The sequence below is a fragment of the Ailuropoda melanoleuca genome, chromosome 13 (genome assembly GCF_002007445.2).
Source record: "Ailuropoda melanoleuca isolate Jingjing chromosome 13, ASM200744v2, whole genome shotgun sequence".
In the NCBI taxonomy this organism is placed as follows: domain Eukaryota; kingdom Metazoa; phylum Chordata; class Mammalia; order Carnivora; family Ursidae; genus Ailuropoda; species Ailuropoda melanoleuca.
In genome coordinates this window covers 34,384,931-34,399,197 of record NC_048230.1, presented here as the reverse complement: position 1 = coordinate 34,399,197, position 14,267 = coordinate 34,384,931, and the positions used below count along the sequence as shown (strand labels likewise).

Below are 14,267 nucleotides of genomic sequence, written 5' to 3'. Positions count from 1 at the left end.
CATTCGTAGCTGGAACAGTGAATTTGGAATTAAGAGAGCAAAATGCTAGGTCCAGTTCTATCATTAAGTGAAATCTTCCTCCTCTGTATTTAAAAAAAAAAAAAAATTCTTCTAACCTCAGGGTTTTAAGGGACCTCAAATATCATCCTGTCTGACTCAGAGGGAATCACCACGGCCTAGTGCAATCGGCTTACGTTTCTTGGGTTGCAATCTCCTGTTGTAATAGTCTTGACGCAGACAGTTCGAGATGAAGGAAAATGACACGAGCCAGGCCTGGCCTCATTATTTCACGGCTCAGAGCCCTCACGCCCTGCCTCAGAGGGGCATGTCCTGACTTTGCTTCTTTCTGAAAGACTGAGATTCCTGATGAGAAATTTGCTACCATCTCTAGTGCTTTAAGATTCGGTAATTATGTTGACCGACGGGGGCCAACGGTTCTTGGTAACGCGGGAAGCCAGAGCCGACCCTCCAGCTAACGTGGCGAGGCTCTCCTCCCTCACCCTGCGACTGCAAAACAGACTGAAAAGCTGCAGATGAAGCAATCAGGTGCATTGGAGGAGTGGCTGGTAAGAACGGGAGCCAAGGTTTGCGGTAAACAGCCGGTGGAAATTCCCTGGGCCTCTGTGGGCAACAGGCAGAAACTCACTCCATCTCGCTTCCTAAGTGGGAGATGGATTTTGAGGTTGCACCGACATTGCTTGCAACGGCTTCCTTGGGGGCCCTGGGGACTGACAGCTGGGGTGCCATCAGGACCTCAGGCAGCTTCTCTCCGCACCCCTCTCTCTGGGGCTGCAGGTTTTCTTGTCTCTGCTGTATGTTCCCCGCCCCCCACCGAGTTCCACCCTGGCACCTGCTTGTGCTCACTCATTCACTCGCGGGGCACCGGTGACTAACGTATCAAGCTCCAACGTATGACCTTCCGGTTCCCCGCGCCACGGCTCACTGCTTTAGTTTCTGTGCCTCAGTTTCCAAATTCTAAATCTCTGAAGCCATCGAATTTAGCTGTCTGCCAACAGTCAGGACCTGACTATAATGGCCACATCGACCCCCGCAGTCCTCCCGCTTACATACACAGTCTCTGCGTCGAAGCTCACTCATTTAAACGCTGCATGGAGCAAACATAAATAAGCCAGGTCAAGGCATTTTTAAAGTGTAGTTTATTACATAGAATATATGGTCACTGTAGAAAAATTGGAAAGCACAAAGGAAGATATAAATAAGCCATAATCTAGGAAATTCTATGTATCTCCTTCGCATGTATAAATATAGGTACTATTTTTACAACATGAAATTATATTGCATTTATTGCTTCGTGACCTCTTTGCACTCAATTACATATGATGACCATCTTTCAATTTCTCATCCTGCCAAACGAAAAAAAAGGAGACTTTGATCCAGGGATGTTAGCTAATATTTACTGACCATCCAACTTGTGTTTTTCTATATCCTTTAGCTACATTTGCTGATTTAAACTTCACAACAACACGAGACGGGAACCATTAGGAGCCCTATTTCAGAGATAAGAAACCAAGGCACAGAAAGGGTAAGTGACTTACCCAGAGTCATGCAGAGGGACGGTGTCAGCGCCCTGCCATCCAGCAACAGAGCCACACTCTTAACCTCTATATTGTAGTGACTCAACTCCCAAGTTCTCCTCTTTCCTCTCCCAGAGTTTTGGAGACAGGGAAGAGACAAGAAGGAGCGTGTAAGAGAGAGACACAGAGATTTGTGGTGGGAAATAGAAAAAGGGTGCAAGAAAGAAGCAAATAATAATTAAAAATAATAAAATAAATAAAATTTAAAAATAAAATAATAACTAATTAATTAATTTAAAATAATAAAATAAATAATAAAATTTAAAAAGCTGATAATAATAAAAATGTGATGGGGAAGTAAAATATGGAACTGAACTCCATTACATTGACATTTTTTGAGACAAAACCAATTGAATACTGGCAATTTCATGAAACTCAGTTTATTAAATTTATCACCAGAAGAGATGGATTTCAGTGCTCTTGGTTCTCCACTCAACTCAAGGACATTTTATGCTCCTCTCCACTAATTACATATGTGAGGCTGATAAGTGACCAAATAAAAGCATCTTGGTTTCTGGAGAAACTGGTGGATTTATCCACATGTGAGATATTCCAACTCCTGAACATACCCTGCAGCTCAAGGGTTTGCTTGGAAAAAAAAAAAAAAATGAAGTCATCAGAGTTGATTCTGTTGCTAAGACTATCTTAGAAATAGAATATATAGGGGCGCCTGGGTGGCACAGCGGTTAAGCGTCTGCCTTCGGCTCAGGGTGTGATCCCTGCGTTGTGGGATCGAGCCCCACATCAGGCTCCTCCGCTATGAGCCTGCTTCTTCCTCTCCCACTCCCCCTGCTTGTGTTCCCTCTCTCGCTGGCTGTCTCTGTCTCTGTCAAATAAATAAATAAAATCTTAAAAAAAAAAAAAAGAAATAGAATATATAACTTCCAAAGACTTCCAGGCAAGGAATAAACAGAATAGAGAAAATCTACGAGACTAAAAGATCAAAAATAAGGCAGGGGGAAGGGGCAGAGAGCAAAGAAAAAGTATAAGAATATATAACTTCCAAAGACTTCCAGGCAAGGAATAAACAGATTAGAGAAAATCTACGAGACTAAAAGATCAAAAATAAGGCAGGGGGAAGGGGCAGAGAGCAAAGAAAAAGTATAATAAATAGAAAAAAAAAGCATGCCAGACATTAGTCCAAATATATCTTCATCAGAATAAAGACACACGGCTTACCCTAGAAAAGTACTGATCAAAATAAAGATGCTCTAACATATACATGTCAGATGGAATAGACTTGAAAAGATATTATTTAAGGACAAGGAAGTTTATCACATCATAAACCAGAAAAATATAAGAAAGCAGAGACAGTGAACATCAGCAACACAGCCTCAAAATATTAGGTTGAGCCACATGAAACTGTCAATATTTCATTGACCTATAAAAGCAGTGATTTCATAAAAGTCGCAGAATTAGGAAAATTTGAACTTCTTAATGTATGATTTTAACATTCACCTGTTACAAACTAATCAAGTGATCAAAAGATTAATAATGATGTTGGGTATTTGAAGAGCATAATTTAGATACTTTATAAAATCCACATGTTTAGAACTGTCTCAACTCCTAGATAATCACATTCTTTGCAAGTTCTCAGGGAATACTTCCAAATGTTGAGCACATGCTAGGCCATAAAGGACATCTCAAATAATATCAAAGTATTGATAAAGCCTACAGACGATATTCTCTGACCACAACACAATAAGAATTCAATTCTGCCTTCCTCACCCCTCCCAAAAAATAAAAATAAAAAAAAATAAAAAAATGAACCCAGCCCAAACCACCCCTGTGTGTTTGGAAACTAAAGAGTGATTCTCAATTCTTCATGAGTAAAGAAGGAAATCCTGACAGAAGTTAGGAATAATGCCAAGCTGGTTTATCATGGTCTGATTTTTCCCATTTTATTCAGTTGGTGTGATTTCACATCTGGTAATGCTAGTAAAACGAATACAGTAGGCCTCAGGTACCAAAGAGCCTGGTTTTTATTGGGAAAAACTATAAAGTCTTAAATGGCTTATTTATTTCACCCATTTGTCCACAGATCTTGTGTCTAGGTTTTACTTTGTGTTTCCTCCACTTTCTTCCCTGGGATTCCTCCAAGAAGCCCCCCAGTCTTTGCAGTTGAAAAGCCCACAGGTGTGGAGTACTCGTCACGTGACCCCAAGGCTGTCCCAAGGCCCTTCTGTGAACCGTGGGGATTGCTGAGAAAACACCCTGGGAGTATTTACACAGACAACCAAATGACATCTCAAAATATGGCTGCTTTCATCCGTCACACATAGGCTTCCCAATCCATAGTATCACTTCCGGATTCACCCCGGTCAGCCATCTTGTTGAAATAAATACACATCTCCGCTCCTCATGGATGTGGGCAGATCTGATTGTGTTTCTTTAGAGATCCAAGCACACGAAAGCACATGAATAGGCAATTGCTTAGAACAGCATATGCTTCCAAAGCAGAGCGATACCCATGAGAGCAGGGGGATGTATTTTGCTTCGGAGCGCATTTTCCAACCCAAGAAAAACACTTCCTTAAAAATGTCTGGTGCATTAGAACATAAATGGGAGAAAACATGCAGAGGTAAACAAAGCTTACCTAAAATCTCTTCCCGAGGCCTCCCGGTAAAACAGGCCCAGGAATTNTCCGGTAAAACAGGCCCGGGAATTCCATCTGCAAAATTCTTCTGGGAACATCGTAATGTCAACATTCCAGGGGGGCTACAAACCCCAGAATCATAGTCTAGGATGCCAGGGAAAGGATGGGCAGGGATCCCCATGAATCCTGGGATTTTGTCTAAGGGCAGAGGCTAAGGAGTAGGAAATAAAGTGTGAAATCCTATCAACACTGTTGACTCTGGACACCATCCTACGAGTGTCCCACTTCATTAATTGGAAGGTCTCCCAAGTAAGCAAAATCTTGATGCCTTGTGACAATGTCAGGTAACCAGCTCATCTCTCTCTTCCTTTATGTCATTAGGGGCACATTCTGGCTACTGGGAGCACAGCCTTTCTTAAGCACAGGCTTTGGCCTGTCTGTCACCCAGTATTTTAACAACATGGATAAAGAAGCCATAAAAAAATGCGACTGCCTTTGTGATAAGGTCAGAGGGGTTGTGGATATTTGTCTGTATTAATTTCCTTCAATGTTATTATGTTAAGATGATTCAGTAAGTAAAAATAATGACCATATTAGAGTAAATGCATTCACCACGCCTAATATGACTCAGCAGCTCTGGCACAAAGGTCCAATGTAAAGGGTCAGTCTTGTGAGGAAGTCAAGGCCAGAGCATCGAAATTTACACAGAACACTCAGAGGTATTGAACAAATGAAGCTCTTTGTTGGTCATCATACTCTCTTACTCTGGAGTTTCCATTCCTTCTTGATGGCAGATGGGAAAAAAAAATTGCCAATGAAGGTAACTTATTCTATTCCTGTTTGTATTTCCATTAGATGACCGCAAATTTGTGAAGTGTTCTGATGATAACAATAGCTAGCCCCCAGTGCTTTCTGCAGGCCAGACACCTTGGGAAGCTTTTTGTTGATGTGATTTAATACTTAGAAGAACCTTCTGGAGTAAGCATTACTATCCTCTCCAGTTTACAGATGGTGAAACTGAGACTAAGAGAGTTAAAGAATTTGTCCAAGGAGGGTGGGGTGCCGCAATCAGTTAAGCATCTGACTCTTGGTTTTGGCTCAGGTCGTGATCTCAAGGTCATGAGATGGAGCCCTATGTAGGGCTCAGCGCTCAGTATGGAGTCGGCTTGAGATTCTCTCTCTCCCTCCCCCCTGCCCCTCCTGCTCATGCTTTTGCTCTCTCTCCCTTTCAAGTAAACAAATAAATAAATAAATCTTTAAAAAAATAATTTGTCCAAGGTCATACAAGCTAGTCGAGGTCCATATAAGATCTGAGACCAGCTGTCTAAGAGGGGCAGGGAGCTGGGAAGGGACAGTGGGGAGCTGGGAAGAGCACCAGCTGACAGTCACCGTCTGGAATGGTGGGGGCCCCACGTCACCAGCTCAGTGTTCTAAGAGAAGCTTGTGATCCACGCTGCATAAAAAAGGCCCCCATTTTTTAATTTAATTGTTCAATTACAATATTTTATCCAATTTCACAAATGGGTGATTTAGACCCACTATAAGCCTCCTGTTTTCAGATTTTGCTGGACGGTGACAGAGAAACCCCACCCAGCACCCCCGCACCCCTCCCCCCACAGCGTAATGCTTGTCAGCAGCCTTTACAGGCTACCGGTACTGTTTGTTTCCAGTCAGACTGACAGCCCTTACGTTGGCAAGTTTAATAAGAATGACATGATGGGCTATTCATGGTTACCAGCATAAATAAAATAGCATAATAAGAACTTCACCTGTGTCATATCACTTACACTCCACATCAGCCCCACAATTTGCATATATATCATTACCCACTTTGCGGATGAAAACATTGGGTTGGGAGACGTGAGGTCACAAGCCCGAAGTCACAAAATAGAAAACAGCAGCGCTAAGGGACCAACTCGGGCCTCTGTAACTCCCAAACTTAGCCTTCTTCTACCCAGAGTCAGACTTTCCCCTGCCCGACTCTGAGATCATAGATATGGAAACCAGAAATCGAGAGGGACAATCTTATCCTTCCAAGTCAGGTGCCGGTGAGAAACTCCCGATCGTGCATTTTGCATTGCAGGCTGCTCCCCCACCGTCCAAATGTTATGCTTCCTAAAAGCACCATCCAGAAAAGAAAAGGAGATAAGCAAACAGAAAAGGAGATAAGCAAAGTAAAGAGTGGGACGGCATGTACTCAAAAGCAGGCAGGCTGGTGGAAAAACAAACAATCTGCGGAAAATGAATAGAAAAGCCGAGACACAGCGAAGAAATGAGACGAGGTCCGTCAGTTCATGCTTTTTCCTACTTGCTTTACAGAGCAAATGACATTTGTAGAGTTGCTAAAAAAAAAAAAAAAAAGAGTTCCACTCGCTGAAACTCAAAGGACAATATTAAATAGGTACAGTGTATCCTCCCCTAGGCATGCCTTTCCCAGCCCCAAGTCCTTCTGTCTCTCTCCACATCATGTTTCTCATCCTCCTGTCTGGATGTTTCTGCCATCCCTCTCAGCACCAGCAGCTCTCGGACTCCCTGCACCCACTCCTCGCCTAGCACCTTTATTCCAGCACAGGAAGGAAGTCTGATCAAACGAGAAGTTGCAGAGGAGAAAATCCACTGTTACGTATTTCCACACACTATGCTGCTCACTACCTTTATTGTTGACCCTTGAGCCATCCCCAATTTCTCCAACCTGAGTTGAACTGAGCTCCATGGCACGTTCTTCCAAACGTTCCTGTCATTACTTCTAAAGTTACGACAATAAGTGATAAACTTCACCCTTTCAAGAGACTTCTTGCCAAGAGACTTCTCCATTTCTACCTAGAGCGTAGAAACAGGTGTCCCCAGTTCATACGTTCAAAACAGATCTCCGGTCCCCACCTTTCCACACAACGGCCATTGCGCCCCTAGGACTGCCCATTCCCTGTAAGTAGCACCGGCATCCACGTGCTGCGCAGGTCAGAACACCGGCGGGTCTCTGGGTCTTCTTGTCCCTTGTCCCCTCTAGCCAGGGGGACTTGCCAAGTCTACTCCCCAAACCTCTCCATCCTGCCCTCCCCTCCCCACCTCCACCAACACGCCTCTCACACGGAGGCTGATGCAGCCACCTTCCACCCAGCCCCCCCACCTCCCCTTCCTCCTCTCCAATCCCTTCTTCACAGATTGGCCAGCCTAATCCTCGTGAAATGCAAATCCAAGCATGGCATGTTCTGCTGGCTCTCCGCTTGCTTCTGGAATAAAACCTAAAATCCTGAACATTCCCCGTGGGGCCCTGCCTGACCCTACTCTGGCCTCCCTCCAGCTGCATCTCACACCACTTTCCCTCTCTCTGTCCTCTCCAGCCACGCTGGCTTGCTTTCTCTTCCACAAATATTCTAAGTCCTGGACTATCTCGAAGCCTTGATTGTGACTGTCTCCGCTGCCCAGATGCTCATCCCTTAGTGTCTCTTCCAACAGCTTCTTCTTACCTTCAGGTCTCAGCTCCTAATTCTTTCACCGAAGGAGGCTTTCGGGACCACCCATTCCAAAGGGCTGTCTTTGCTGGCGCCCTTGTTTGTCTCCCTTCTGGCACCTTTCCCAAACTACAGTTCCTACTCCACTTCTAACAACTAACATAGAGTTTGGGACATCACGGAACAAAGAAAAACAAAACAAAACAACGACAACAAAACACGCGTGTCGAGTGAGTTGAACCCACAGGCGCTCTCCCACAGCTCCGATAAAGCACAGAGTCAAAGCGAAGGAGGAGACACCGTTGCCTGCATGTGAAAACACACAGCCAGTGAAACTTATAAAAACATGATTTGTGCATAAGATCCCAGAAGATATTTTCTAACTGGTGATGTGGAGTTGCAGAATGAGATGCAAAGATAATAAACACTTTTAATTCGAAACAGATGGGAATCTGGTCACTGGTTACTTGACGTGGGGCCTTTGAAGAAGTTTTGTCTTCCCTTCAACATTTTGTGCGCTTAATTTTTTAAGTGCCAGAATGTGCTCTCATGGAGGACACCCCCAGCTCCCCGACCGTCACCCGATGACAAGGAAAGACTTAATTGCGTCTGCGGACCCGCGCGCATTTGCCTATCTGCCTGGGTCTGGTTGATGGCAAGGCACAGCTACAACTTTATAAACAAGCATCCCAAAGTGAGTGAGGCACGTTAGGGTCCTTGAATAGGGCACTAGAGACATGTATAATAGCACATTTATTGAGTGTAGATTTCCTTGATGTGCCAAAATACGCCTTAGGGTTGTCAGTACAAATGTACAACTTGCTAGAAAAATTGGAGGTATCTGGTGATCAGACACAGAGCAGATGTTCTTTTAAGCTGAAGAATTTTGTTTTCTTAAAAAACTTCCCACATCCTTGCAGCTATGGGGCATACGAACTGCTGAAGTGGATCTTTTGAGGGGAGCAAGAGAACCATCCTAAGGGAAGAGAAGCTTCAGGAACCACAACTTCAGAAACCAAGTGTAGACTCATAAAAGAAAAATGATGCACTTTTTAAAAATCTGCACGTCACGGAGAAATGTTTAGGTTTCTGTCCAACATCAGTGAGGATATTTCAATGACAGGTCCTAACCTGAGGCTCCAAGCAGAGACTCTGATGTTTCCATACCCTTAACCATTCTCTTCTAATTATCACCTCTAGGATGCCAGTTTTCAGATTAAATTTCTTTGGCTTTCAGGGAAAAAAGTTAAATGCACCAGAGATGTTGCCACTTAGTGCTAACCACAAAATTCCAAAGCAAAAATCACGTCCTGCTTTCTGAGCCCTTCCTGCAGTCGGACACTCTTGATGAGTCCCAGATGCAACCTTCCGGGTTCAGAAGCACCCCCAGACTTTCTGCTCCTCGCTAACCCTGGTCGTCCCTGCGGATCTGAGGTTGGTTACATTTGTCCCTCCGACATTCCCTTCCACATAGTTGATATTTTGAATCTACTGTCTTTTGTTCTTCTCTACCTTTATCCAATACTTTGTCATCTTTCCATCCATCCAACCTCCCATCCAATATGGATGAAGGGTCTGCCTCTTGCTAGATATAGTGCAATGTGTTAAGGAGACATTGGTGAACAAGACAGAGCCTGTGACTTCATAGAACATAAAATCTAACAGTGGAAGTAGGTATGAAAACAGACCATTTATTGTACAACTGGTCATTACTAAAATGGAGATACTTGAAAGATGCCAGAGAGGACCTGGGGGGCTGAGTCGGTCAAGTGTCTGCCTTTGGCTCAGGTCATGATCCCAGGGTCCTGGAATCGAGCCCCGCATTGGGCTCCCTGCATAGCGGGGAGCTTGCTTCTCCTTCTGCCTCTGCTGCTCCCCCTGCTTATGCTCTCTCTCTCTCTCTCAAATAAATAAACAAAATCTTTGGGGGAAAAAAAAGGAAGACAGAGACCAGAGACCAGAGACCAGAGACCAGAGGGAGGGCAAGTCTACATCTCAGTGTGGGAACTGGGGGGGTGTCATGAACAGCACCATAGAGGAAGTGATGAGTAGGAGTTCCCCGGAGGATGAGCGTTCAGGGAACGGAAGGAGGGAAAGTGTTATATTCCAGGCAGAGGGAGAGAGACAAGCCGATCCCAGAAGCCCAAGTGCCAGCAGCATTTCCGGGGCACTGGGATGGTTCTCCTGGGGAAAGAGCACTGGAGTGGGGGGCAGGGAGATTAAGTAGAACAGAAGATGGAGAAGGGAGCAGCGTCAGATCAGGAAGGATCTTGTGGGTCTTGGCCAGTGGGGTGACTTGGATGTTGGAAAATCACTGAAGGGGGAGCCTGGGTGGTGCAGTGGGTTAAACATCTGACTCTTAGTTTCGATTCAGGTCATGATCTCAGGGTCCTGGGATCAAGCCCTGCCTTGGGCTCCGCGCTGAGCACAGTCTGCTTGAGATTCTCTCTTCCTCTCCCTCTGCCCCTCCTGCTTGTGCTTTCTGTCTCTTTCTAAAATAAATAAATAGAATCTTAAGAAAGAAAGAAAGAAAGAAAGAAAGAAAGAAAGAAAGAAAGAGAGTAAGTCACTAAAAAACTGCTTAATATTCTCCCCAAACACAAATAATTGATGTAATGGGAAATGGACAACAAAGAAACAGAAAACACAGTTTGATGAGCAGTATATTAATCCTATCCTGTAAAAATGAAATACTGCAGTGACACACGGTAGCTACCTTGTGGCGAGCACAGCATAAAGTGTGGAGAAGCCAAATCACTGTGCTATGCACCTGAAACTAAAGTAAAGTAACATTGTGTGTCAACTATACCCAAATTAAAAAAAAAAACTGGGAAAAAATTGCTTCATAATAAAAATATATACACCAGGGGCGCCTGGGTGGCGCAAGTGGGCGAAGCATCTGCCTTCAGCTCAGGTCATGATCCTGGGGTCCTGGGATCGGGTTCCCTGTTCAGCGGGGAGTCTGCTTTTCCCTTTGCCTCTCCCCCCACTTGTGCTCCCTTTCTCTCTCTCTCATAAATATATATATATATTTTTATTATTATTATTTACACACACACCAGCTCCTTGATGTTTCCTGATCTCCTGTGTCTCATCCCTGTAGCAGCTGTTCTCTTTGTGATATGTACATGTGTGTATGTGTGTAATTCTAGCGGCACGGCTGGAAGCATTCTATGTGGGACACCTGCTCTCCAACTGGTCTACCACTTGGGAGATAGTCCCACCCTCTCTCATTACTACGCTACACAAATACACAAGAATAAGCTGACAGCATCGATTTATTTTCTTCCCAGATTCAGTGATTTTTCATGAAGTTGAAAATTCTGGTTCAGCCACTTCCTCTTCTGGCCTCACGCCAGGCCACTCATTTGGGGGTTACGGAGTCACACAGAACATCATACCTGATGGTGGATTCTTTATCCTTAGAGCTCCCCATGAGAGGAAGAAGGAGACCAAGAACCAAGAGGATCTCCCTGAAGACCAGCCCTTGCCTGACGGGCAGATGCTGCAGAAGGGGGAAGGGGCCCAGAACTCTGAGGACAAAGCAAACGACGCAAAAGGTGACAAGGCTACTAAGGAAGGCCCATCTCTTGGCAGAACAGAACTGCGAAAAGATGCTAAGGGTAAGATCAGCCTGGGGCTGCAGACAGACCCCGTCCCTGTGCATTTGCAGGGGGTTTATAACATGGGGTCCTGGAGCTGGGGCTTCTCACACAGGGGCAGAGCTGCTGGGGGAGGAAAAACTCTGTGGTTGCAAACAGGAAGTTTGCAGAGCTCCTGCTATTCATGACCGAACTTCTGGCTCCAAAGCTCTAATTCCCATGCTTAGGTAGGATCTGGGGCTGGGCCAGAAAGGACCATAGCAGGGTAATGAAAGGCTGTGCACGCCGATTAGCTCAGTAGCCACATTCTGTGTCATGGGCCCCAGAGGCAAGGAGCCTCACCTTCTCAGGGAGGAAAAGCAGAGCGCACCATTCCTGGGGGACGGCTTTGTTCTGGCCAAAGGACCCCACCCCTTTCCCCGTTGATCACCTTTGCTTCTGCTGAGCTGGGCTCTTCCATGCTGAGATGCCTGTTAGCCTAGCAAAGCACAGATCTGCACCCGAGACATGTCCCATGGAGGCTTGGATCAGCCACTGGCCAACTTGGTCTCCCTTCAAGTACGTGGAACGAATCACTTAGTGTCAGTGGCAGGTGTCTTCAGAGTGGGAGCAGCGGCCACGGAGCGGATCCACAGGAGGGCAGCTAAGCCAGCTGCAAGCATGTCTCCTTGCTTCTCCTTTTGTGAATTCTCCCCTGCCTCACCTACCTATTCCCCAAGCGATGACTTACCCTTGCCTGTGGCTCTCAAGCTCTAATTTACCAGCCCGAATTTACCAAACATATGGAGTAGCCATGGTGTTGACTGTGCCCAGAGGGCAGGGGGAGGGGGGGTCCTCTCTGCCTCTCCATCATCCTCTAGCTAAAGAAGTCAAACCTGCAAATCCATCTACATGGCATTTCTGCTAAGCGTGCCCCCCCCCCTGCCGACAGGGCAGGGGAGAGCAAGGGGTCTTTTTTCCGATGAGAAGTTATCTCGAAGCCCCATTTGCTAACAGGAAGATGCAACGTTTTCTGATCATTAACATAGAGCCATCACTTACTCCACGTACTGAACGCAGTGACGAATGATAGTTGCCAGAAGGGGATACAAGAATTCTCCTAATTACCCCCAGAGACCTAACCTCACGGAATCACGAAGGGCTTTCGTTATGCAGCCACGGCTCATTTCTGGAAAGTCAGAGTTTCGCTTCCCTAAAAGCCTTCTTGGTTTTAGTCACATTCGGGCCGATGAAAGCTGTGACCACGGAACCAGATAAGGGAGAGCTTGAAAAGTGGGTTTTTTGCAAAGCTTGGTCTTAATCCCCGGGACTGAAACTAGTAATTAGGGAGAATTGCAGAGTCAGGAAAGAGAAGAGAAGAGACGTAGCAAAGCGATGTAGGAGAGAGAGGGAGACCCTTTATTTTGGGATAAAGTCCTCAGCCTCAAAGCCAAGCAACTGCAAAATCTTTGTTGCGGACACAGTGGAGGATAAGCTGCGAACTTCAAAGGCATGTGGGGGCAATCTCTGGACTCCTCCAGTCTCCGAGCTCGGAGGCTTGGGGAGGGCATGCACAGAAGCCCTGGGCTTTTCCAGATACCTCCCCAGAGCAGTATGCCATTCCCCCACTCTTCCTACCTTCCCGATTTAGAACCCTTTCCAGTTCTGTTTAGTGATCAGAGCCCCCTTTGCTTTTTGACCTTTGTTTCCCAGAGCAGTCATTTATACAAAGTCAGCTGAGCGACAAGAACTTTAGGGAGTGCACGGGATGCAAAAATGGATGCTTCTCTCACTCTGTGAATCTTTGCTGAGCGCCCACTCCGGGTCGGGCTCTGTTCCGCTGCTGAAAATACCTTGGTGAATCCAACCCGTAATCAAAGACACGCATGCAGGGAATGCAGTAAGGGGCCCCGTGCTGTTCTCCAGCTCACCCCCCCACTTCCAGAGCAGTGTTGGCAGAGGGTGAATGTGAGCAGCCTTCCCACCCACTGAAGGTCCAGTCTGGGCCAAATCCATTATCGCAGTAGGAGGCCAGGCTTGCTCCAGAAGAAAGTGGTGCTTGGGGAAGCTTTGGAAGCATTTATCCCGGGAGCCTGAAGTTCGGAATCCACAGACTGCACCCAGGCGAGCCCTTCTGGTTCTTATTTTCCTCCCACTTGAAAGTAATTAGGCTTTTCTTCCATTTGGGGGTTTCTACCCACTTCTGACCCCAAAAGGCTCAGGAAATTACAAAGCAAGTTTTCCAACAGATGCTTTTCCCAGCGTCAGACTGTCCTACACAGCTGCCAATTTGCTCTCGCTAACCTCTTGCAAGCCGGACGCAGTCAGAAGGGAGAGAGGCCTCCTGCACTGAAGGGCCCCTTGCTTGCTTGTGGAACTGCCAGCTGCAGAAGCCAGGCTGCCCTTCGCCACCTGAGCGGCGCTCCTCCCCCCACGGAAGGGCCTCCGGGCAAGAGATCCTGCAGGAACCATCTGTAGGTGTAGGAGGTAAAGACTGACAGTGGAGAGGTGGAGTGTGTGTGTGTGTGCGCGCGCGCGCGCGTGCATGAGAGAGAGACAGAGAGAGAGAGAGAAAGGGAGGAAGGGAGATTCATACATGTTTAAGAACTGGGTGAAATGGGCTCGCTTGGAAATGTGCGGTTTCCACAACAATTTTCGGAATCTCAGGGCAGAGCAGAGCAGGGGTGACGGCATCTAAGGATCGGCAGCCGCTCCCCACTCAGAAAGCCATGTGTTGCATGAAATCCAAACCACATCCCTTGCCGATGACCCGCCTCCACTCGGGGGGATCTGGAGCGATTTGGGAGATTGTAGATCAAAAGAAGAGCTTGCTTCAATTTGTCAGAGTCAGGAAAACACATCATTCAGCCCAGTATTGGGTAACTGCACATCCTGTCTAAACACGCTCCCCAAGCCTTGCTGGTTTAGCAGAGCATGACTGGGTTCTCTCTGAAAGCAGCAGATGATTGAAAAAGAAAGGAGAGGAGACAGAGCCAAGGCTCCAAGACAATGACGGGTCCACCGCTGACATGCCGTGTGGCTT

At 46.3% G+C, this 14,267-nt stretch overlaps 1 long non-coding RNA gene across 1 annotated transcript; it reads left to right on the top strand.

Annotated features, from left to right (window-relative positions):
- The first annotated feature begins 303 nt into the window (after positions 1 to 303).
- Positions 304 to 3,944, top strand: LOC109490615. Its single transcript, XR_002143954.2, has 3 exons — positions 304 to 566; positions 1,454 to 1,543; positions 3,637 to 3,944. It is a non-coding gene; the product is annotated as an uncharacterized LOC109490615 (long non-coding RNA).
- Positions 3,945 to 14,267: the final 10,323 nt, after the last annotated feature.